Source organism: Cololabis saira, chromosome 5 (assembly GCF_033807715.1).
Source record: "Cololabis saira isolate AMF1-May2022 chromosome 5, fColSai1.1, whole genome shotgun sequence".
Lineage (NCBI taxonomy): Eukaryota > Metazoa > Chordata > Actinopteri > Beloniformes > Belonidae > Cololabis > Cololabis saira.
Genome location: NC_084591.1, coordinates 2,925,757 through 2,952,527, shown reverse-complemented (window position 1 = coordinate 2,952,527; position 26,771 = coordinate 2,925,757). Strand labels below are relative to the sequence as shown.

At 41.2% G+C, this 26,771-nt stretch overlaps 4 non-coding genes across 4 annotated transcripts; 3 read left to right on the top strand and 1 right to left on the bottom strand.

Annotated features, from left to right (window-relative positions):
• The first annotated feature begins 8,943 nt into the window (after positions 1–8,943).
• Positions 8,944–9,017, top strand: trnai-aau (transfer RNA isoleucine (anticodon AAU)). Its single transcript has one exon. It is a non-coding gene; the product is annotated as a tRNA-Ile (tRNA).
• A 6,612-nt stretch (positions 9,018–15,629) lies between these two features.
• On the top strand, positions 15,630–15,703 carry trnat-agu (transfer RNA threonine (anticodon AGU)). Its single transcript has one exon. It is a non-coding gene; the product is annotated as a tRNA-Thr (tRNA).
• Positions 15,704–16,442: 739 nt separating this feature from the next.
• trnat-agu (transfer RNA threonine (anticodon AGU)) lies at positions 16,443–16,516 on the top strand. Its single transcript has one exon. It is a non-coding gene; the product is annotated as a tRNA-Thr (tRNA).
• Positions 16,517–18,488: 1,972 nt separating this feature from the next.
• On the bottom strand, positions 18,489–18,560 carry trnac-gca (transfer RNA cysteine (anticodon GCA)). The gene has a single exon. It is a non-coding gene; the product is annotated as a tRNA-Cys (tRNA).
• Between the last annotated feature and the right edge of the window lie 8,211 nt (positions 18,561–26,771).

Here is a 26,771-nt window from a genome sequence, read left to right as displayed (position 1 = left end):
CTGATCATGCGGTCACACAGATCAACCCCACCCATGTTGTTGTTATACTCCGCCACAACAGCAGGTCTAGGCACAGTGACATGGCGCTTCTCTTTTTTTGACCACCTTGTGCAGCTATCCTGGGGCTCTATCCCATGGATAGTAGATGCCATGAGGACTTCTTTGTTGTCGAACCACTTAGTCACAGCAATCTCTGTTCCTGGTTTCCTTACAACCATTTCGGAGGCACCTCTCTCTTGTTGCCGACGCATGGTGTCATTGGACATCTTGGCCTTACAGATGGCAGGGATTCGATTCTTCATAATGGTCCCTGTTGTCAGGAGACCATTTGCCTTCAGTTGATCCAGGACTTTGACAGATGTGAAATACCTGTCAAAGTACAGGTGGGAACCCCTTGGCAGTGATTCTGCCATGCGAATGACAGCATTCCCCCGGATGCCCACCTGCTTATCTCTGAATGTGTTTTTCCCCTTGTACACTTCAAAATCAAGCACCATGCCACTGGGACTGGCAAGCACAAAAACCTTCAGACCAGTAGGATTTGGCTTGCCTGGCACAAACTGGCGAACAGGACACCGGCCTGTGAAAGGAATCATCTGTTCATCTATGCAGGCCTTCAATGGTCTTGGCTGATTGAGGCAGCCTTGTTGCACTCTGTTTACAGTTTTTTCTGAATCCTTAAGTACATTTTTTGCAACATTGGCTATTTTTGCTAAACTCTACACACTAATGAGAAAACCTTTCACCAAATTATCAAAACGTTATAGTTCTCTTGCAAAAGCAAACACAGCTTGATTAACTCTTCACACCTTAGTAAAAATGGTGTTTTCATATCAGACAGTAAACACATGCCATCATTTACTAAGCACATAATGTGCCAACTACACACTGATGGTATGAATACAAAACACATCTGGATTTTTTCTTTTTCTGTGCACAAGGTAGGCTAGGTCAGTTTGAGGTCATACTTTTGTCATAGTTCTGTAAACACACAGGGATCCAAACTTCAAGTATTGGTGTTTATTCACACTCATCAAAACAAAGACACAGCACAGAACACAAAATAATACATTCACAAAAAAAAGACAATCCGCCTACATCATGCCGTCTCTCTGGGTCCGGCTACAAAATCTCATCCACATGGCATGCGATGTCCTCCAGTCCAAGGCACCGGGGAAAATACCTCCTTGCATGCCGTATCCAGGCCTGACATGATGCCTGATGCCAATCAGATTTACAGTAAGAATGGAGAGTATGGGGGGAGGTTGAGTGCCATGAAGAGTGGGTGATCAGTAAACCAGTTGCGGACCAAAGCAGCCCTATGGAAACTAACATTGTCCCATATGATGACATATCAGGTCTGCTCTGGCCCTTCTTCTTCCCCCTCCTCGTCCTCCTCTTGCTCCTCCTTGTCCTCTTCCTCTAACTTCCTCTAAACCTCTTGCTCCTTCACCTCCACGCCTTCTTCCTCCAACTCCTTCACCTCCACGTCCTCTCCCTCTTGCTTCTTCACCTCCATGTCCTCTCCCTCTTGCTTCTTCACCTCCATGTCCTCTTCCTCCAATTCCTTCACCTACACGTCCTCTTCCTCGGCCTCCTCTGATAATTACTCTTCTTGCTCCTTCCATTGTACTCCACACAGACAGCTTACCTGTGGCTTATTCATAGTGCTTACGCTGATTGCAAAGTGAACTAATTCTCTAAAATTGTTTTCACATGTGAAAGTGTGCCAGACAGTTGGCAAAATAGTGTAAATAATAGCCATACATGTGTATAATTTTGCTAGGAGTGTTTTGGAAATTTGGCAATTGAGTGTAAGCAGTGAATTGTGCCTACAGTTTTGCAAAGTGTGTGTTACAAAATTACAAACTGAGTGCAAAGCAGTATTTGTGCTTTTAATTTGGATAACTCAGTGAGTGGTTTTGCCATGTGTGTTAATAGTTTTAGAAATTGTGCTACAAGAACAAAATTAGCGCCTAAGCTTTCAGAAAAAACTGTAACAGAGGCCTGACCTTCCAGAGTGCATCCTCTTTTTTGTGGTCATCTGAGATGGCAAAGTCATCTGTCACTTTGATGGACTGGCGGATTTTGAAGAATCTGTCCCTGGTCATTGAGTTGGTGATGATAGGGACCCTTGTCTTTGCTGCCCAATACATGCGGATCCTCGGGTATTTGAGACATGACATGTACATTGCCATTCCAAAGAAGGTTTTCACCTCCTCTGGAGTGGTTTTAAGGGTGTTCCCAGAGACCAGCACTTCCCGCTGGTTGGTACAACTAGAGATTTCCTCAAAAACCTGGTCATCTATGTACTGTTTGAAGTACCCAGAGGGCCTCAAGACTTCGTGGTTTGGGGTGTTGATGTCCATCCTCCTCTCATCAAGGACAGGGTTGAAACTTAATTTGAAGAGAAAGGAGAGGTATAATTAAATTTAACTATAACAAATGTAATATTATATGTGTGTCTGTGTGTGTGTGTGTGTCCGCGTGTCTGTGTGCGTGTGTGTGAGTGTGTGTGTGTGAGTGTGTGTGTGTGTGTGTGTCCGCGTGTCTGTGTGCGTGTGTGTAAGTGTGCGTGTTTCTGCGTGTCTGTGTCCGCGTGTCTGTGTGCGTGTGTCTGTGTGCGTGTATCCGCGTGTCTGTGTGCGTGTGTCTGTGTGCGTGTGTGTCTGCGTGTCTGTGTGCGTGTGTGTGTGTCTGTGTGCGTGTGTCCGCGTGTCTGTGTGCGTGTGTGTGTGTGTGCATGTATCCGCGTGTCAGTGTGCGTGTGTGTCTGCGTGTCTGTGTGCGTGTGTGTGTGTGTCTGTGTGCGTGTGTGTCTGCGTGTCTGTGTGCGTGTGTGTGTGTCTGTGTGCGTGTGTCCGCGTGTCTGTGCGTGTGTGTGCACGTGCATGTTTACGTGAGTGTGTGTCTGTGTTTGTGCGTGTCCATGTGTGCGCGTGTCTGTGTGTGTGAATGTGTGTACAAGATAAATAGCCTGTTTTCCCTCCCTTGACCCTGTATTAATAAACTAACTAAACATCAGAGCCCTAGCTTACTTGTCACTTCTGATCCAAAATGGCCGTTGGATGACATCACTTTCTTCTTCCTCGTCAGCTGATGAGTCCTCCTCTGAGCTTTCATTTTCCTGCTCTACTGCCTGGTCACTTTCTTCCTCATCTTCTGACAGCTCAATATCTGACTCTCCCTCAACAATTCTCATCAGAATCCTTTCTGCCTCACTCAGTGCTAATTTGTTAGTGCCCATGTTATTATTAGGTAGTTTTACATCAAAAGTAATGTAAAAATGGAGTAGAACTCCTTGTATGTGTGGCACACACATACTTCAAATATTAAGTTGATTCAGATTTTTTTTAAATCAATAATGTATTGTTACATTTTCTGCTTTTGTATTTCCCTTTCACCTAAAAACATCATTTGGACTTTTGATCAACAGAACCTTGGAGTGGAGAGGTTGTGGCCAGAGGTGAACAATCGAGTGAACTATCCACTTAAACGGGCTCTGGTGCACCTGCTGGACCAAGAGCTTGTGAACATGGAGGACAACCTCACTAAATTTTGCATCTCAAATCTGACATGTCAAGTAAGCCAAATTGGACTTGACAGAGTGGTGCGTTCATGGAATGCACACAAGATTCCAGGTATGCTTAAATGATTATTTACACTTTAATATTTTAAAATATTGATCCATTTTTTCCACTCCCACAAAGTTGCCATGCCTCTAAGTCAGGGATGGGCAACTTTGCAGTTGGTGAGGGCCACTAAATTTACCCAACTGCTCTGGAGGGCCACATGGTTTGTATCGGCGCTCTTGACATCACTCAAATAGCCCAAAATAGTCACAGATGTGATAAATAAGGGATATTAACAGTTATTATTCAAAGTAACTTGTTTTTATTTAATTTCAAATGCATTTAGTAATGCTTCTGTCAGCTTCATGCACTTTAAACACAACTGTAGACTGAGTATTGATGTAACATACAAATATGCCAAAATTAGACAATAAGGCTTCAATGAAAAAAATAATCATAAATGTAACTTCATGCTGTGTAGCCCACTGCTCAACAAAAAAAAGTAGCATTCCTGTTGTATTTCAGTATAGGTAGGCAGGCTTATAATACTGCTTTTCAAAAGTGAAGCCAACAACAGTAAATCCAAGTGCAATAGTAATTGCTATGTATAACATTTTAACCAGCTGCTCAAAAAACTAAAACTAAAGGTAGCATTACTGGTGCATTTCTAGGTAGGCTTATAATACTGTTTCTCAAAAATGAAGCCAACAACAGAAAATCAAAGTGCAATAATAATTGTTTTGTATACATTTTAGCCAGCTGCTTAACAAAACAAAATATTCCTGAGTGCTTCATGCAATACATTTCAGTGAGGAGTGCATTTGTTTCAGTGTTATCTGAACACTACAAAAGTAAATAAAGAGAAATAGAGATTATTAATCAATTGTAGTGCAATTCCACATGCTTCCCATATAACTGGCATGTATTATCAGTCATTTACCCTCACCCACTGTGGATTTATGGATAGTTCTGTCTTTAATGAGACACTTGTGGTCTCTCCTGTTGGCGCACAATAGCAGGAATGTCAACTTCAATGTTGGTACATCCGATCCGCATGAGATGGAACAGCGTTTCATCTGACAGCTTGTTTCTCTCTTTTGACTTAATGTGCTTTATGTTAGAGAAGTTGCTCTCACATATGTATGTGCTTCCAAACATACTGGCCATTGAGAGAGTAAAGTCCCTCAGCAGAGGAAAGCGGAGCTCAGGTAGCAGTTTCCAAAACGAAATTCCCGTCTCATTTTTCTTTCCTTGAAAAAACGGATCAGACTGCAGTTCGCACAGTTCAAGCTGCAGCGCTCGGGGCTGATCTGTGACTGTGGCTGTGAGGGGCGCGGCAAAGAGCGCTATGCGTGTCTGCATGCCATGGAAATCTTGAAAGCGGTCGTTGAATTGTTGTTGCAGTGTTTCAATGTCACTTCGGTACTTTTTGAACACATCCTCACATTCGGCGGCATCTGTGCGCATCTCTTCACATGCAGTAAAGTGCGCCAACATCGGGGGTTCAGATGAAAAGCCATCTTTGAAAAGGGAAAGTTTATTCTCAAATGCATTGATGTGCGGTTTGATTTTTCCCCTGCAGCTTGAAATTAAAGTGGTTAAGGTGCCCAGTGATATCCGTGAGGAAGGCCATATCACAGAGAAACTCGGGATCTCTCAGTTTAGTGCAGTATGCGCTTGTATCAACCGATACATGCTCCTTCAGGAATGTGGGGATTTCATTGCGCAGCGCAAAAAACCTCTCCAAGCACTTGCCGCAACTCAGCGTTGATAGTACCAAAAGGAGGTCTTGTCAGTAGTGAGAGCGCCCTCTGCTGGTTGACTGTTGTAATTAAAATGGCTCATGGAAAATTGTATGTTTGCAACAGCAGAGAGCAATAACATTTTATCAATATTCTGATGTTGGCCGAGGGCCGCAGCGAGTGACGGTCCGGGCCGCATGCGGCCCGCGGGCCGCCAGTTGCCCATGCATGCTCTAAGTTATCAGGTGAATAATTTGACAAATAAAGTTGTATTTCTTTGAACTGTTTTATTTAACCTTTCTAGGCTTAGAAAAATATTACAAAAGCTTTATACTTTCAACAAAAATCCACAACATAAAATATTGCAAATATGAGGTACTTTGTCTCTTACAAAACTGACATATGATTTTGCCAAAATAAAATAAAACTATGAAGCTGCACAAACATTTTTAGCAGTCAAAAGTGCTTTGAATGTCTCCCTTATTTCTTTGAACTGTTTTATTTAACCTTTCTAGGCTTACAAAGGCGTAGAAAAATATTACAAAAGATTTATACTTTCAAAATATAGTAAAAATAGTGCAAATATGAGGTACTTTGGCTTTTACAACACTGAAAGATGATTTGGCCAAAATAAAACAACACCATGAAGATGCACAAACAAAAAAAGTCAAAAGTGCTTTGAATGCATACGAATCCAAAACATTATTCAAGTGGAAAAAACTGAACAATGAAGAACAGCATGATCGCAACTACATACTGTACAGTTTTAATTGCACAGTATGTTTTCCAGGGCAGCCAATGCATCGGACAGTCCGGGGAGTTTTTGTGTATTGATGTCAAAATCATCCGCTCTGCATTTTGGGCAAAATGTAGAATTTTGCTGCCATTGTTCGATGCAACTCCTGCAGCCAATAATGCTATGGCAACACGATGAAACCATGGGCTCAACCACTGGACCTGCACATTTGAATCAGAAAACATTTTTTTTTTAAATACAGTTATTGCACAAGTGGTTACATTATTTATGTCGTTGGGGTCTATTTTCTTCACGGACACTGATTTTTATTTACCCTTGCAGACAACACAGCCGAAGGCATCCTTATAGCTGCTGCTTCAGCCTCTGTCAAGGACACTATTGTTCTTCGGTTGGAACTTGCCAGGTTTGTCAGCTCTTTAATTGTAGTTGACACCTCCTGAAGACCCTGTGCTGCCAGGACCACCTCTTAGATTGTATCCAACACTGCATCTAGACCATTATCATCTCGCCGACTGAAAAACAAGCAAAATATACATGTTATAACCTACTCGGTCTCAGCAAAATCCTAACCAGTAAAAATGCAATCATTGTAACCAGTTGTTTAGTCCTGGTGCGTGTGTCATATTTCAAATCCAGCATTCTAAATGCAATAACTCCACCATTGCAACTTCCAATGATCTGTCAAACTAATTAATACATAACAATTAATCGAAGTCTATAAGTTAATGTATTCATAGTGATCCTAACTCTCATGCAATGGAAATTACAGACACTTGAATGGCCTATATTGGCAAAAATTCTCACAAAGAAGGTCCTCTTCACTTGTTGATTGAGGAGAATATCCATAGAAATATGCCATCACGATGATTGACAAAAAAAATGCTTATTTTACATACCTGAGTCTCCTCTTTTTGCTTCCTTGTAACTGCTACAAATCTCCTTCCTTCACAGCACAAACTTTCCTTGCATTTTGCTTCCAAAATACTGATCCTGAAAAGAAAATAGTTGATTTAGTGGAACATAAAGTATACAATTTTTCAGAAAGAAAGTGAGTAGTTTTCTTAAAACCAGAGGGTTATAAATGTTTGTTTTTATTTATTAATTTACCTCTGGTTCCCTCTGTGTCCAAGATCTGGTTTCCCTGCCCATCGGTAAGGATGACCGATTCCTCTTGTTCAAGGGCATCATTGACTTTACTTGTGATGCCCATGACAGAAGCCTCAAATTCCAAGAATCGAACTGTCAGTGTTTTGCTGGTTTCCAATCTGCCCTCCACAAGATCAGCAATGAAGACATTCCTGAAGATGGTTTTTTTTTTAGAACAGAAAGAGAGACAGACAGAGAGACATACTCTCATATTGGCCTGATGCGTTTATCTGATGTGTTAAAGTATTTGGTCACCTTTGGAATGCCTTTGCCATGGGTGCTCTTGCGGAAGGCCTTGCAGTTAAAGCAGAACCTGCAGCAGCACTGGATGGCCGGCGGAAGGAGAAGCGGGTAGGGTTCAATGGTCCAGGCACACCGGATGGCTCCCCCACATCGTTGCTCTCTCCATGCACTTCATAATGTCCCCTTACTATGAGCTCAATAGTGCTGAAGTGACCATCATTCCCAGGAAATATGGCAACATTGGTATCATCAGTGATGTAGAGACTGGGGCCATGAACCTTTTGAAAAAGTAAAGTGAGAGGTTTATGCAAAATATAGGCTAGGCCAGTGGTTTTCAAACTTAATTTTGCGTAAGGCACACCAAAGGCCAAGCCAAAATCTCAAGGCACACCTGTATACATACAGTATTCATGCAAAATAGCTTCCATAACACGTGTTATCACTGTCACCACTCCATAAATGTTTACAGTATCTTAATTTACTTAAACTAAATAAAACTTGACAACTATGATGATCATTAATCATTAATTAACAAAATATTAATATCAATCAAAAAATATTTTCTCCAAGTTCTATTGAACATTTGTAAAATTGCATATGCATTCAACACCAATAAGAAAAAAATATATTATCAAAATGAATCCATAATGTGGAACAATACGCTCTCCAAGTATACGTTTTTTGCTAGTGTTAGTCCCCGTTTCAATGGAAATACATCTGACGTTAACTACTTCCTGTCAGTTGCAGCCAACTTCAGACAAAGCTTTGAAGACATCACAATTTCCCAAAACTAAATATACGAGTGTGCCTTGCCAAGACAAGTTATGTAATTAAGCAGTAATAATATATAGCTGTCCCAAAAAAGCTCGTCTCGGTGTGCACACCATTTGGGAACCACTGGGCTAGGCTTCGTTTGGTGGTTAAAAGTACAGTGCAATTTCACAGAAAAGCATCTTTGTGAAAAATTTACCTGGAAAATCCTGCTGATTTTTTCGGTTGTCATGTCCTCCTCCTTCAAAGTCACACGCTTTGCTCCTCGAAACAACACGTAAGTCTCCATGGCTGATGGGGCTGACTGACTTCTGGTCCTGTCGTGTTAGCTCCTTACCAAACTTCCGGGTCACGTAAACCCGACCAATTAAATATTAAAATCAAATTCAGTCCTGTGGCCCGTTTTTCGATTTCGTATTTTTGATCTGTGCCTAAAATTGAAATATGAAAAACCAGCCGTTTTGCCGTTTTTTGTGTTATAATAAAAAACAAATAACAAAATAACCAGTCAATTTTTCATGTTTTGGTTTTTGATTGCCAATTGAAAATGGAAAGAACGAATGATACACAGATTTACTTCCCAAGTGTGACCTCACTTAAAAAGGTCTTTACTTGGTTCGGTGCATGTAACTCAAGATGTTGTAAACCAGGCCTGGATCAAACATACACATGCATACATACGTACATAGGAAAAAGAAACAGTCACTACGAAGGCCGGTTATCTCAGAAGGTCAGAGCGTGGTGCTAATAACACCAAGGTCATGGGTTCCATCCCCATACTGGCCAAACTGTTTACCACTAAAACTTTGGTTATTGTTGAAAGTTTCAGATTATAAAAATTGACCTGTCCAGGGGTCTGCCTCTCACCTGAAAATGAGCTGGGATAGACTCCAGCAGACCCCCGTGACCCTGCAAAGAATATAGCATAGATAATGAATGGATGTACCATCAAGTACTTTCTCTGACATACTCACCCATTTAACAAAAGTGTCCATAAAGTGGAAGTACATCAGTTATCAATTCTGTAAAGCTGAAATAAATGTGTTTGTTTGATTGAATCAGAAACATTAGTCAAAAAAATGTAAAGTTTGAAGTCAAGAGTTCAAGTTTTTGGAGAATCTCTACTCTCTCCGTATATTTGCAATAACCCGAGACGGTAGCGAAACTGAAGTGACCTGTAAAGAGTGAATGTGAGGTAGGACACTAGAACTTACTGTCTCAAGTCTCTTGTAAGAGTGGAGCTCAGTTGCACTAACTTTTCTGATCAAAGTGGCAACATTTTTAGGACATACGTTGCCTCTTTCCCAATAAAGGCAGGGATCTTCCACTGCAAGCATGAAAAGGAGGAAAGTTGACCACTCCATTTTACAAAACCTGACCTGTTATTGGGGATTAAGGACTCTATTTAGCAAACTGCTTGCATCCTTGAACACGACAGTGCTGGAAGTAGTCTTGGACAGCTTTTGGACTTCAAACTTGCTCTGAAAGCAAGTTCTAAGTCGCACAACACAAGTAGGGGGCACCCAGAGTTGAACTGGGGACCTCTTGATCTGCAGTCAAATGATCTACCACTGAGCTTACCCCCTTGCTGTCATGACCTGAAATTGGTGGATCCAGATTGTAAGAGAAACCCTGTGCATCTGCTGTACATGTGCAATTGTTGTTCTGTAATGTGAAATATGTTTTTTACTATTAGTTTTATTAATACATGTATTATTTTTTTTATCTATCTATCTATCTATCTATCTATCTATCTATCTATCTATCTATCTATCTATCTATCTATCTATCTATCTATCTATCTATCTATCTATCTATCTATCTATCTATCTATCTATCTATCTATCGAATGCAGATTGTAGACATATACTCTACATAATCACCTTATACACCATGTACATCCATCCAGTATTGATTTACATTGCACTACATTGCACATTTGTTTAGATTACATCTTAACAGCTGATTCTACATACACTTTTCATTTTTCATGTTTGGTTTGGTGCTTTTATGTGTTCATACTTATTTCTACATACTTTTGTATGATCTCATCTATCCCTTGACTTGATTTGTTAGTGCCCATGTTATTATTAGGTAGTTTTACATCAAAAGTAATGTAAAAATGGAGTCAAAGTCCTTGTATGTGTGGCACACACATACATCGAATATTAAGTTGATTCAGATTTTTTTTTTAATCAATAATGTATTGTCACATTTTCTGCTTTTGTATTTCCCTTTCACCTAAAAACATCATTTGGACTTTTGATCAACAGAACCTTGGAGTGGAGAGGTTGTGGCCAGAGGTGAACAATCGAGTGAACTATCCACTTAAACGGGCTCTGGTGCACCTGCTGGACCAAGAGCTTGTGAACATGGAGGACAACCTCACTAAATTTTGCATCTCAAATCTGACATGTCAAGTAAGCCAAATTGGACTTGACAGAGTGGTGCGTTCATGGAATGCACACAAGATTCCAGATATGCTTAAATGATTATTTACACTTTAATATTTTAAAATATTGATCCATTTTTTCCACTCCCAATCCATCCAGCCTAACCAGTATTGCTTTGATTCCATGTCTTAGGTCGTGGAATACCCAATGAACTGGCAGCAGGTGGCTGCCTAGCTAAAGTCTCTGAGGAGCTGCTGCCATGTGCTTCTGTTGTGGCAAACATGTATGAGCAAGACTTAAGATGCTCACTGACGTGGGAGTCTGCTTTTGGAGCTAATCCGTTTTCATCTGAAGAGGGCAGATGCCATGCAGAACAGAGCTTTGTAGAGAACTACCCTGACATCTCTCTTCTTTTCAATCATGTGGTAAACAACGATGATACTCCTTTCCAAGATGCTTTAATCTGCCTAATGAATGTGACTGCAAGATATGTCTGAAAAAAGAAACTGTTTTAGTTGTGTTTTCTCACTGCCTGTGGTGTTCTTGAGTAACTGGATGAGCAAACCATTTGGTCTGTTTTTTACTTACTGAAAAAACTTGGATGTAGTTATTGATGTATGTGTTACAAAGATGCCATGCCTCTAAGTTATCAGGTGAATAATTTGACAAATAAAGTTGTATTTCTTTGAACTGTTTTATTTAACCTTTCTAGGCTTAGAAAAATATTACAAAAGCTTTATACTTTCAACAAAAATCCACAACATAAAATATTGCAAATATGAGGTACTTTGTCTCTTACAAAACTGACATATGATTTTGCCAAAATAAAATAAAACTATGAAGCTGCACAAACATTTTTAGCAGTCAAAAGTGCTTTGAATGTCTCCCTTATTTCTTTGAACTGTTTTATTTAACCTTTCTAGGCTTACAAAGGCGTAGAAAAATATTACAAAAGATTTATACTTTCAAAATATAGTAAAAATAGTGCAAATATGAGGTGCTTTGGCTTTTACAACACTGAAAGATGATTTGGCCAAAATAAAACAACACCATGAAGATGCACAAACAAAAAAAGTCAAAAGTGCTTTGAATGCATACGAATCCAAAACATTATTCAAGTGGAAAAAACTGAACAATGAAGAACAGCATGATCGCAACTACATACTGTACAGTTTTAATTGCACATTATGTTTTCCAGGGCAGCCAATGCATCGGACAGTCCGGTGAGTTTTTGTGTATTGATGTCAAAATCATCCGCTCTGCATTTTGGGCAAAATGTAGAATTTTGCTGCCATTGTTCGATGCAACTCCTGCAGCCAATAATGCTATGGCAACACGATGAAACCATGGGCTCAACCACTGGACCTGCACATTTGAATCAGAAAACATTTTTTTTTTTAAATACAGTTATTGCACAAGTGGTTACATTATTTATGTCGTTGGGGTCTATTTTCTTCACGGACACTGACTTTTATTTACCCTTGCAGACAACACAGCCGAAGGCATCCTTATAGCTGCTGCTTCAGCCTCTGTCAAGGACACTGTTGTTCTTCGGTTGGAACTTGCCAGGTTTGTCAGCTCTTTAATTGTAGTTGACACCTCCTGAAGACCCTGTGCTGCCAGGACCACCTCTTCAATTGTATCCAACACTGCATCTAGACCATTATCATCTCGCTGACTGAAAAACAAGCAAAATATACATGTTATAACCTACTTGGTCTCAGCAAAATCATATTTCATGTCATATTTCAAATCCAGCATTCTAAATGCAATAACTCCACCATTGCAACTTCCAATGATCTGTCAAACTAATTAATACATAACAATTAATCGAAGTCTATAAGTTAATGTATTCATAGTGATCCTAACTCTCATGCAATGGAAATTACAGAGACTTGAATGGCCTATATTGGCAAAAATTCTCACAAAGAAGGTCCTCTTCACTTGTTGATTGAGGAGAATATCCATAGAAATATGCCATCACGATGATTGACAAAAAAATGCTTATTTTACATACCTGAGTCTCCTCTTTTTGCTTCCTTGTAACTGCTACAAATCTCCTTCCTTCACAGCACAAACTTTCCTTGCATTTTGCTTCCAAAATGCTGATCCTGAAAAGAAAATAGTTGATTTAGTGGAACATAAAGTATACAATTTTTCAGAAAAAAAGTGAGTAGTGTTTTTAAAACCAGAGGGTTATAAATGTTTGTTTTTATTTATTAATTTACCTCTGGTTCCCTCTGTGTCCAAGATCTGGTTTCCCTGACCATCGGTAAGGATGACCGATTCCTCTTGTTCAAGGGCATCATTGACTTTACTTGTGATGCCCATGACAGAAGCCTCAAATTCCAAGAATCGAACTGTCAGTGTTTTGCTGGTTTCCAATCTGCCCTCCACAAGATCAGCAATGAAGACGTTCCTGAAGATGAAGGTTTTTTTTTTAGAACAGAAAGAGAGACAGACAGAGAGACATACTCTCATATTGGCCTGATGCGTTTATCTGATGTGTTAAAGTATTTGGTCACCTTTGGAATGCCTTTGCCATGGGTGCTCTTGCGGAAGGCCTTGCAGTTAAAGCAGAACCCGCAGCAGCACTGGATGGCCGGCGGAAGGAGAAGCGGGTAGGGTTCAATGGTCCAGGCACACCGGATGGCTCCCCCACATCGTTGCTCTCTCCATGCACTTCATAATGTCCCCTTACTATGAGCTCAATAGTGCTGAAGTGACCATCATTCCCAGGAAATATGGCAACATTTACACCATCAGGGATGTAGAGACTGGGGCCATGAACCTTTTGAAAAAGTAAAGTGAGAGGTTTATGCAAAATATAGGCTAGGACAGTGGTTTTCAAACTTAATTTTGTCTAAGGCACACCAAAGGCCAAGCCAAAATCTCAAGGCACACCTGTATACATACAGTATTCATGCAAAATAGCTTCCATAACACGTGTTATCACTGTCACCACTCCATAAATGTTTACAGTATCTTAATTTACTTAAACTAAATAAAACTTGACAACTATGATGATCATTAATCATTAATTAACAAAATATTAATATCAATCAAAAAATATTTTCTCCAAGTTCTATTGAACATTTGTAAAATTGCATATGCATTCAACACCAATAAGAAAAAAATATATTCATATATCAAAATGAATCCATAATGTGGAACAATACGCTCTCCAAGTATAGGTTTTTTGCTAGTGTTAGACCCCGTTTCAATGGAAATACATCTGACGTTAACTACTTCCTGTCAGTTGCAGCCAACTTCAGATAATGCTTTGAAGACATCACAATTTCCCAAAACTAAATATACGAGTGTGCCTTGCCAAGACAAGTTATGTAATTAAGCAGTAATAATATATAGCTGTCCCAAAAAAGCTTGTCTCGGTGTGCACACCATTTGGGAACCACTGGGCTAGGCTTCGTTTGGTGGTTAAAAGTACAGTGCAATTTCACAGAAAAGCATCTTTGTGAAAAATTTACCTGGAAAATCCTGCTGATTTTTTCGGTTGTCATGTTCTCCTCCTTCAAAGTCACACGCTTTGCTCCTCGAAACAACACGTAAGTCTCCATGGCTGATGGGGCTAACTGACTTCTGGTCCTGTCGTGTTAGCTCCTTACCAAACTTCCGGGTCACGTAAATCCGACCAATTAAATATTAAAATCAAATTCAGTCCTGTGGCCCGTTTTTCGATTTCGTATTTTTGATCTGTGCCTAAAATTGAAATATGAAAAACCGGCCGTTTTACCGTTTTTTGTGTTATAATAAAAAAGAAATAACAAAATAACCAGTCAATTTTTCATGTTTTGGTTTTTGATTGCCAATTGAAAATGGAAAGAAAGAATGATACACAGATTTACTTCCCAAGTGTGACCTCACTTAAAAAGGTCTCTACTTGGTTCGGTGCATGTAACTCAAGATGTTGTAAACCAGGCCTGGATCAAACATACACATGCATACATACGTACATATGAAAAAGAATCACTCACTACAAAGGCCGGTTATCTCAGAAGGTCACTAGAAATTACTGTCTCAAGTCTCTTGTAAGAGTGGAGCTCAGGTGCACTAACTTTTCTGATCAAAGTGGCAACATTTTCAGGACATACGTTGCCTCTTTCCCAATGAAGGCAGGGATCTTCCACTGCAAGCATGAAATGGAGGAAAGTTGACCACTCCATTTTACAAAACCCAACCTGTTATTTGGAATTCAGACCTCAATTTAGGAAACTGCTTGCATCCTTGAAGCGTGGTGCTAATAAAGCCAAGGTCATGGGTTCAATCCCCATACTGGCCGAACTGTTTACCACTAAAACGTGGGTTATTGTGGAAAGTTTCAGATTATTGTATTTTGACCTGTCCAGGGGTCTGCCTCTCACCTAAGAATGAGCTGGGATAGACTCCAGCAGACCCCTGTGACCCTGTAAAGAATATAGCATAGATAATGGATGGATGTACCATCAAGTACTTTCTCTGACATACTCACACATTTAACAAAAGTGTCCATAAAGTGGAAGTACATCAGTTATCAATTCTTTAAAGCTGAAATAAACGTGTATGTTTGATGGAATCCGAAACATTAGTCAACAAAATGTAAAGTTTGAAGTCAAGAGTTCAAGTTTTTGGAGAATCTCTACTCTCTGCGTATATTTGCAATAACCCGAGACGGTAGCCAAACTGAAGTGACCTGTAAAGAGTGAATGTGAGGTAGGACACTAGAACTTACTGTCTCAAGTCTCTTGTAAGAGTGGAGCTCAGTTGCACTAACTTTTCTGATCAAAGTGGCAACATTTTTAGGACATACGTTGCCTCTTTCCCAATGAAGGCAGGGATCTTCCACTGCAAGCATGAAAAGGAGGAAAGTTGACCACTCCATTTTACAAAACCCAACCTGTTATTGGGGATTCAGGACTCAATTTAGCAGAGTGCTTGCACCCTAGAACATGACAGTGCTGGAAGTAGTCTTGGACAACTTTAATACTTCAAACTTACTGTGAAATCAGGCCCTGTGGCTTAGTTGGTCAAAGCACCTGTCTAGTAAACAGGAGATCCTGGGTTCAAATCCCAGCAGAGCCTCTAAACTCATCTGTCGTTGGATGTGAGAAAGATTAGAGATGTCTCATTCATTCATAGTTCAACCATGGTGGTGAAAAGGAAAAATGACATGTAGCTTAAAGAAAAGAAAGGCACATTGAAGGTTTCTTAACCAAAGTTAATTCCCACATTCCTGTCTTAAAGTTCTTCTAAGAGATGTGGACTGATTAAGAGGGAGGTACAGTAGTGTCTGGTTCTTCTCCTTTTAGTCACTTTAATGCTTTCCTGTTCTTCACTCGTGCCACAAGGTGGGGTACTCCTCCAATTCTTCTTGACCAAATGTGTATTTCTTTACGTGGTGTGTCTGGCAGAAAGTTACTTCCCAAGTGTGACCTATGTTTGATTGAATCTGAAACATTAGTCAACAAAATGTAAAATTTGAAGTGGTAGCTAAACTGTAGTGACTTGTAAAGAGTGAATGTGAGGTAGGACACTAGAAATTACTGTCTCAAGTCTCTTGTAAGAGTGGAGCTCAGTTGCACTAACTTTTCTGATCAAAGTGGCAACATTTTTAGGAAAATACGTTGCCTCTTTCCCAATGAAGGCAGGGATCTTCCACTGCAAGCATGAAAAGGAGGAAAGTTGACCACTCCATTTTACAAAACCTGACCTGTAATTGGGGATTAAGGACTCTATTTAGCAAACTGCTTGCATCCTTGAACACGACAGTGCTGGAAGTATTCTTGGACAGCTTTAATACTTCAAACTTACTGTGAACTCAGGCCCTGTGGCTTAGTTGGTCAAAGCACCTGTCTAGTAAACAGGAGATCCTGGGTTCAAATCCCAGCAGAGCCTCTAAACTCATCTGTCTTTGGATGAGAGAAAGATTAGAGATGTCTCATTCATTCATAGTTCAACCATGGTGGTGAAATGGGAAAATGACATGTAGCTTAAAAAAAAGAAAGGCACATTGAAGTTTTCTTAACCAAAGTTAATTCCCACATTCCTGTCTTAAAGTTCTTCTAAGAGATGTGGACTGCTTGAGAGGGAGGTACAGTAGTGTCTGGTTCTTCTCCTTTTAGTCACTTTAATGCTTTGCTGTTCTTCACTCGTGCCACAAGGTGGGGTACTCCTCCAATTCTTCTTGACCAAATGTGCATTTCTTTACGTGGTGTGTCTGGCAGAAAGTTACTTCCCAAGTGTGACCTCACTTAAAAAGGTCTGTACTTGGTTTGGGAGACTGTGCATGTAACTCAAGATGTTGTAAACCAGGCCTGGATCAAACATACACATGCATACATACGTACATATGAAAAAGAATCACTCACCACGAAGGCCGGTTATCTCAGAAGGTCAGAGCGTGGTGCTAATAACACCAAGGTCATGGGTTCAATCCCCATACTGTCCAAACTGTTTACCACTAAAACTTGGGTTATTGTGGAAAGTTTCAGATTATAAAAATTGTATTTTGACCTGTCCAGGGGTCTGCCTCTCGCCTGAAAATGAGCTGGGATAAGCTCCAGCAGACCCCCGTGACCCTGCAAAGAATATAGCATAGATAATGAATGGATGTACCATCAAGTACTTTCTCTGACATACTCACACATTTAACAAAAGTGTCCATAAAGTGGAAGTACATCAATTATCAATTTTGTAAGGCTGAAATAAATGTGTTTGTTTGATTGAATCAGAAACATTAGTCAACAAAATGTAAAGTTTGAAGTCAAGAGTTCAAGTTTTTGGAGAATCTCTACTCTCCCTGTGTATTTGCAATAACCCGAGACGGTAGCTAAACTGAAGTGACCTGTAAAGAGTGAATGTGAGGTAGGACACTAGAACTTACTGTCTCAAGTCTCTTGTAAGTGTGGGGCTCAGTTGCACTAACTTTTATGATCAAAGTGGCAACATTTTTAGGACATACGTTGCCTCTTTCCCAATGAAGGCAGGGATCTTCCACTGCAAGCATGAAAAGGAGGAAAGTTGACCACTCCATTTTACAAAACCTGACCTGTTATTTGGGATTCAGGACTCTATTTAGCAAACTGCTTTCATCCTTGAACACGACAGTGCTGGAAGGAGTCTTGAACAGCTCTTGGACTTCAAACTTGCAGAGTTGAACTGGGGACCTCTTGATCTGCAGTCAAATGATCTACCACTGAGCTTACCCCTTTACTACCATGACTTGAAATTGGTGGATCCAGATTGTAAGACTGGACCTTAGTTAAACCAACTGCTCCGATCAAGTTGAAAAATCGTTAGGACCAACGTTAACTGAAGGATTTTAACCTGAATATTCACATTCTCTTGGAGACCTTGTTTTATTTGATTATTGACTGTGGTCAACTCTGCCACAATGTTCCAGATGTATGCTACCTCTTGGTTGATGAAAGTAGGGATAAGCACCTGACCTCCTGAAACCCTGAAAAGGATGAACTGGGAAATTCCGACACCCCCACAGCGCTGCCTTTACCCAACTTTCAGAGATTCAATTTTCTTTTGCGTGCAAGCAAACTGTAAATGCGGCTCGTCTGAGTTTTCCATTAAGACTTAGTTATAAATAATGATTGCAGGACTTGGACTTGTTAGGTGGATGAAATACTTGGTGATTTGAGAGTTTTGTAATTTAGCAAACGCGCTAGAAGTTTTTCTTTGTATTGAAAACCAGTAGCATCCAAAGCCTAAAAAACCACAACATGAAAGTTGGAGTTGCCTATAAGGTTACTTATAAACAATAAGTGCAGGATTGAGCTTAAAGAATTTAAGATGCCACCTGCACTTTTACTATAGGTTGTTTTAAGAAATATGTGATCAGGCAACCCTCATGGTCAGGGGGCACCCAGAGTTGAACTGGGGACCTCTTGATCTGCAGTCAAATGCTCTACCACTGAGCTATACCCCCTATCTGCTATGGTGGAGCCAGATTGTAAGGGTGGACCTCAGTTACACTAACTATTCTGCTCAAAGTGGCAGAATCTTTAGGACATACTGTAACTCCCTCCAAGCACGTCAAACACAAGTGGTTTCTTGACTGATTTAATGAAGGCAATCTTCCTTACTCCTCCATTACACCGTGAAACTAAAAACAAACATATAGCAAATATACATGAAGTTAACAATACAATTACAAAAAAAATAAAGACATGTACAAATACCTCGTTGGCTGCATGCACAAGAGGGAATTAAGAGTCCTTTGCACGTGGTGAGGTTGTTGAGCTTATCCTTGCAACTTGGGTGATCAGCTGCCTTTGTTATCAGCATTAAACTATCATGACCGCAAGGTAACATGAAGTCCATCCATGCTCCTATTTGTTTGGAGCCGAAACCGGAAGTTAACAGCCGGAAGAGCCCAAACAACGCAAGACTTGAAAACCCGCGAGACTTGAAACCCGCGAGACTTGAAAACCCGCGAGACTTGAAAACACATCACGGAAAATAGTCCCAAATAAACTAATCATGTTTTCTTCAAATTACAAATGAATACAGAAAACAATGAAAAAAATAAAAAATAATAATAATAATGTTAATAAATTATATGCACCGTTACATACATTTCATGAATGCATTTACACTCCCACCAAATCACACAAAACTAACAGTATGTGGGATTTCTTAGAAACCAAATAATCTCATCTCAAGGATATTTCTTAAAAATGTAAAAGATACTAAATAGATAGCCTAGGTAGTGAATAGGCAAGTGCTAAACTAGGTCTAGTACTTTACTCTGCTTCTATCAAAGTAACAATTTTGTGTATCGGTCTTTCTAGATATACTGTACCAGTTGTAGCTTTCCCTTTACTATCGTATGATGTGTGGCTAACTAGCAGCTTCAGCTTTCTGACCCGACCATCTAGCCCTGGGTAGACTTCAGTGACTCTTCCCAGCTTCCACTCATTACGTGGTGTCTGTTCGTCTTGAAGAAGGACGATGTCATCGACCTTAGAGTTCCTTCTGCTTTTACACCACTTCTGTCTTGATTGCAGGTTCAGAAGGTATTCTTTCCTCCATCTGGTCCAAAACTCGTTGGCCAAATACTGGACTCGGCGCCACCTCTTTTGTAGATAGAGATCTTGTTCAATGAATTTTCCAGGTGGGGGCAGAATGATCGTCGACTTCATCGTTAGAATGTGGTTGGGGGTTAACGGTTCAGGTCCAGCTGGGTCATTTAAATGCTCAGCGGTAAGTGGTCGACTGTTGATGATGACTTCATAGAGGTAAGTTCGGAGAGAGGTGCAGTCAAGCCTTTGTGCAGAGTGGTCAAGAATTGCACTAAGAATGCTCCGTATGGTTCGGATCTGCCTTTCCCATATACCACCCATGTGGCTTGCAGCTGGAGGATTCATAAGAAACTCACATCCTAGAGCCTTTAGTCTTTCTTCATCCATTCCTTTCATGAGTTCCGCAAACTCTCTTCTTGCACCCAACAAAATTTGTTCCTTGGTCACATCTGAGCTGGCGAACATTTCCTCTGATGGCAATGAATGACCTGAGCGCATTAATGAATGCATCAGTTGTCATGTCATCAATCACCTCTATGTGAATGGATCTTGAACATAGACAAGTGAGTATGAGTCCATATCTTTTCAGATCCTTTCTTCCTTCCTTGATGTGGATAGGGCCAAAGCAATCCATGCCTACATAGGTGAAAGGTGGGGTTGCTTCCATGCGATCTGAAGGTAGGTCGCCCATTCTTTGTTCTTCAGTGTGTCGTCTGTATGTTCGACATTTGATACATTTGTAAATGTGCGATGAGACAGCACTGCTGCATCCCAAGATCTACCATCCATTAGCTCTGAGTGTATTTGTAGTCATTCCGCGGCCTTGGTGTTGTATCTTTTCATGGTGGTGCTTGATGAGCAAGGATGATATGTGGCCTTTTTGTGGAAGTATTGCCGGATGCTTTATGTGCGGGTGTAGTGCAGCTTGACCTAGACGTCCTCCCACCCTAAGGATTCCATCTTCATCAAGGAAAGGGCTTAACCTTTGTAGCTTGTTTTCCTTTGTCATGGCAATTTCCTGCTTTTGCTTGAGTCTTTTGATTTCAGCTGGAAATGCTTGTTCTTGAAGTTTCTTAATGATAGCAAGCTCTGCTTCCTTTCGTTCTTCTATGCTTGTCCCTTCATTGGTGTGTTGCTTCAGACCTTTGTATTCCTTGACCACACGCCGTAATCTTGCCACTGCTCTTACAGCTCTTGTCCAGTCAGAGAACTTCTTCAGGTTATCTAGTAAAGATCTTGCTTCCTTTGTCTCAGTCTTGAAAACAAGAGTCTTTCGGAGTTCAGGGTCATCTTCATTGACTTCTCCCACCTTGCATTCTCTCTGAATTGGACCTTTCTGCCAAAGAAATCTCGGACCAGTGTACCAGTTTGACGCCTTAAGTTGATCTGCAGTCAAACCTCGAGAGGCGTAATCTGCAGGATTATCCTCAGAAGCAACATAGGACCACTGTTCAGGTTTTGTACTTGACTTGATTCTTTCAATGCGGTTGGCGACATAAACTTGGAATCTCCGAGCATCATTATTTATGTAGCCAAGAACAACTTTGGAATCTGTCCAGAAGAACTCTTGTAGATCTTCAATTTCAAGCTCATTCCAGACCATGTCGCTGGTTCGAACTGCAACTACTGCAGCGGCGAGTTCGAGTCTGGGTATAGTTGTGACTTTCGTTGGAGTAACTCTTGCCTTTCCAATTACGAGACAGCAGTGGACTTCATCAGCTTTGTTGATGGAGCGCAGGTAGGTACATTCGCCAAATCCTGAAATGCTTGCGTCTGCGAAATGATGAAGTTCACAGCCTTTGACATCGCCAAATTCTGGAGGTAAGTAGCATCGGTTGATGTGTATCCCAGAGAGATTGGGCAAGTCTCTGAGCCATGACTCCCACTGAGGTCTGAGGGGTTCTGGTAGATCTTCATCCCAGTCGACTTTGTCTCTGCACATCTGCTGGAGAATTTGCTTCCCCACAAGGACAAAGGGCGCCACAAACCCCAAGGGGTCATATATGGAGGCCACGGTAGAGAGCACACCTCTTCTCGTTAGTGGATGAGGCTTTACTTGGACTCTGAACTGGAAGGTGTCAGATGTGACGCACCACTCTACTCCAAGAGCTCTCTCCACATGTTGTCCTCCAAAGTCCATGTCTTGTTCCTTCACTGCAGCACATTCTTCTTCTGGGATGCTCTCCATGACAGTTTTGCTGTTTGAGACAAATTTGTGCAGTCTCAACTTCCCAGTGCTGCAAAGTTCTCTTGACTCTTTGACAAGTTGCATAGCTTTCTCTTTGTTTTCCACACTTGCCAGACCATCGTCCACATAGAAATCTCTTTGGATGAAGCGTCTGGTTTCTTCATTGAACTGACCCTTTCTGTGTGCTGCCAAATGTTTGAGGCCGAAATTGGCACAGCCAGGAGACGATGCTGCCCCAAACAGGTGAACCTTCATTCTATAGACTGATGGTGCAGAATCCATTTGGCCATTCTCCCACCATAAGAAGCGGAGGTAATCTTGATCTTCTTTCTGCACTTCAAACTGGTGGAACATCCTTTCGATGTCACACATGACTGCAACGTGGCCTTTACGGAAGCGGCAGAGCACACCAACCAGTGCGTTGGTCAGATCGGGACCAGTGAGCAGATGGTCATTGAGGGATGTTTCTTTGAACCTGGCAGAACAGTCAAATACAATGCGTATCTTTCCTGGCTTCTTCGGGTGATACACCCCGTGATGAGGTATATACCAGGCTGGGCTGTTGTCGATTTCGTCCTCAGGGACTCTCTCAGCATCACCACGGGAGATGATATCATCCATAAAGGTGCAGTAGTCCTTGTAGTATTTAGCATCTTTTTTCAGTCTTCTTTCAAGACAGTTCAGACGGTGTATAGCGCTGACCTTGTTGTTAGGTAGCTCAGGTCGTTCCCCTTTGAACGGGAGTGGCATCTCATAGTGACCGTTCTCCTTTTGTTTGATGTTGTTCTTCAGCTTTGACAGGAACTTCAGGTCGTCTTGTGAGATGGGGTTATTTTCCTTGGCTCTTTCCGAGAAGTCAGACTCGAGGACCTTGATGATTTCCGTGGGGGTGACTTCTTTCACGCTGATCCGGCTTACATAGTGTACTTCTGTCCGAAGGTTGATAGAAGACTCAGGAGTGACCTGTCTCACTTCTACATGATGACTTGTACCAATGGCATCTCCATATTCTACACAAGGACTTCCACATCCCACGATGCTCCACCCCAGGTCAGTACGTTGTGCGTAAGGCTGATTGGCTTTGCCAGATACAACGTCTCGTGGTAAAAGTGCTTGGGAGCAGTTGTATCCAATGAGCAGACCTACCTCGCAGTCTAGTAGGGGCGCGATCTTCTCCTGAAGGTGTTGCAGGTGAGGCCAGGCTTTAGCCTTTTCGCAGGTTGGTATGTGAGCTCGGTTGGCTGGAATGAACTCCCTTGTATAGGCTGGGGGTAGAGAGATCTTCTTTTTTGAGTGGAAGCCACGTACTTGTAGTTCTTTCACTCTTTGTGAGTTGACTGTGGTAGTTGCGGTCATCGTGGTGAGCTTGAGCTTGATCTGGTCCTTGTTAGCCTTTAACTTGTCGGCTACTTCACTTAAAATGAACGTCGAGTCGCTTTGGGAGTCCAGCAGCGCATACACAAGAAATTCGTCTTCTGGAACCATTGTAGATGAAAGCCAGACGGGAAGTATTGCTGACGTATGTGTGCCAGGATCACCGACTATTGCTCTGTGTGAAGTAGCTGCTGTACTTTCTTCAGGAGGCGACGATTCAGGCTCCTCTTGGCTTTGCTTTTCTTTAGCTTGAGCTGGTCTGTTGTCTCCATTGGCTCTATCCAAGTGCAAGCAGGTGGGGTGCTGCTTGTGGCACACATCACACTCACTTCTGTTGCTGCATTTCTTCGAATGGTGTCCAGGCCTGAGACAACCGAAGCATAACTTATTAACTTTGACAAAGGTTGTTCTCTCTTGAACTTCTTCCTTCATGAACTTCCAACATTTAATCAAGGTGTGTCCATTCCTCTTGCAGAAGACACATGTGATGACCTCTTTGTCATCTGAGCGTGTAGCCAGGACCTTGGCTCCTACCATCCGGCTCCTACTGCCTCTTGCTTGCTCTGCGTCGCCTTGCTTGAGTGACTGCAAAGAGGTGATAGGATGACAGGTGATCTTGACTTCTTTGTTAAGGAATGCAACAAACTGACTGAAATTAGGGAACTGGCCATTGTGTTCTTCAATTTCTGTCGACTTGCGATTCCATCTAGCCGTTAGCCAGTCTGGTAGCTTCACTAGAATCTTCCTGTTCTCATTGCTATCATTCAGGATTTCCAGAGTCTTTATGTGAGTCATAGCTGCTTCACAACTGCGGAGGAAATCTGTGAATCTTCTGAGCTCAAGGCTATCTCTGGGTCCTATCTTGGGCCACATGTGGAGCTTGTCACGATAGGACTGTGCGATGGTGAATGGGTTCCCATACCTTTCATCCAAGAGTTCCCATGCTGCAACATAGGCTGAAGGGGTGCCCAGCAGGAAATAGCCTTCAATCGCTTTCTTTGCATCTCCATTCACATATCTGCGGAGGTAGTAGATCTTCTCATTTTCTTGGATGTTCTTCTGATCTATCAGTGTTTGAAATGACAGTCGCCAGTCGTTGTACATCAATGGATCCCCACTGAATACTGTAGGTTCAGGAATTGGGATTCTACTGGTACTCACAGCATCTGCTAGCATTTTGACAAGCTCTGCTATACCATCAGCTGGGGAAGGGGTCATGGTTTTTTGGGCAGAGAGAACATACGGCGAAGTAGGACTTGTGGGAGCAGCTGCTTGTTTTACTGTTCTCAGCCGTCTCTCTAGTATGTCTCTCTTTTCTTCTTTGACATCCATATGATCGTAGACTTGTATTCTTGCTTGGGCTGCATTTAGGTTTTTGATTGCCTCCAATTGCTGTACCTTTCTTTTCTTTTCATCCAGCGTTCTTTGGAGAGCAGCATGTTCTTCCATCAGCTGAGCTTTGATCTTAGCTTCGTTCTCCTCTCTTTGGATTCTAAGCTTAAGCTCTTCAGCTTCTCGTTCCAAGCGGCGTTTTACCGCTGCTGCCTCTTCCTCAGCAATTCTTTTCTGAGCTACTTCTTCCAGTCGCTGTATTTCCTGACGTTCATGTTCTTGCTCTTGTGAAACTTTCATAAAGGCTTGAATAGCAGCGGCCTCGGCGGCAGCTTCTTGACGTCTTTCTATAGATCCAGTCGTACGTGACGAGCTTCTTTTTGAGCCAGAGATGAGAGAATTGACACTAGAAGCAAACAGAGATCCTCCTTCGGGCCAATCGTCTTCTTCGGGCACATGTCCACCAAGTCGTTTGGAGGCTCTGTTGAAAATTAGATGAGATACTTGGATGCACTGATCGGCTCTTCGGCGTGTTTCCTGGTCTGGTGTAATTACTTTCCTTAGTTCTTCATATGCACGCTGCACATCTGAAGATAGACCTTGGTCTTCACTAATTATTTCATGGAGCTCCTCATCAGTTATTGGCTCTTCTTGTGAAAGTGTCTTCTTGGCAAATCTCATGCTGAATTTCCATTTCTCATATGTGAAATTGAACCTTCTCTGAAGACCTTTAATCTTCTCCTCCAGCATTCCTTTGCCCTTCTCTGTTAGAGCTCTTGGTCTTTCACTCCGTCTTAACTCCTCATTTTCAGCAATGTCACCAACTTCACTCCTTTCAGGAAGTTCTTGGGAATCATTTTCATCACTAGTGGCAACCTGCTTTTGAACTGTACGTTTTCCTGTGCCTGACATGTTATAATGCTTGCCAATGTAGACTAAATTTATACCCGTTACTATGTAAACCTAAAGTGAATAAAGGATTTATAAATCAAACCTTTTATTGCTATTGTGAATTTTTTTTTTTTTTAATTATTTATTTATTTTTTATTTTATTTTTATTTTTTTACTTTATTTTTATTTTTTTTTAATATTTTTTATTTGTATAGGCTAGACCTATGAAGTTGTATACATCAAATAAATATACCCAATAAATTATACCAAACCTTAAAGGACAGTTGTTTCAATGTATGCATCAAATGGATTCAGTCAGCTTTGGTTATCATAAAAGTCGCACAAAACACAGGCTGGTGACGTAAATGCTTCAAAACGTGGAAAATTGCGCCCTCTAGTGGTAACTTAAAATTACTGCCTTCTTTTAACAACCCACACTTCGCAATACACAATTCACTTTAGTACATTCATAAAATCACCCTTTTACTTGGTTCACAAACTTGATAAGTGTCCAAGCTCCTTATGGCTTCTTATGAAATGTAGTTCCTTTGCAATCTTCTTGCCTTTATTTGTGTGTTTGAAGTGTGAAGTCAGCTTAGCTTTCACTTGTCACCGTAGTCCATGCACCGCCGCATAGCCATGAAGAGCGATCAGAGGGACTCTGGCGCCATCTTCCTTTACACTTGCATTGAAACAGTGGCGAGTTTCACTGTAACTCCCTCCAAGCACATCAAACACAAGTGGTTTCTTGACTGATTTAATGAAGGCAATCTTCCTTACTCCTCCATTACACCGTGAAACTAAAAACAAACATATAGCAAATATACATGAAGTTAACAATACAATTACAAAAAAAATAAAGACATGTACAAATACCTCGTTGGCTGCATGCACAAGAGGGAATTAAGAGTCCTTTGCACGTGGTGAGGTTGTTGAGCTTATCCTTGCAACTTGGGTGATCAGCTGCCTTTGTTATCAGCATTAAACTATCATGACCGCAAGGTAACATGAAGTCCATCCATGCTCCTATTTGTTTGGAGCCGAAACCGGAAGTTAACAGCCGGAAGAGCCCAAACAACGCGAGACTTGAAAACCCGCGAGACTTGAAACCCGCAAGACTTGAAAACCCGCGAGACTTGAAAACACATCACGGAAAATAGTCCCAAATAAACTAATCATGTTTTCTTCAAATTACAAATAAATACAGAAAACAATGAAAAAAATAAAAAATAATAATAATAATGTTAATAAATTATATGCACCGTTACATACATTTCATGAATGCATTTACACATACGTTGCCTCTTTCCCAATGAAGGCAGGGATCTTC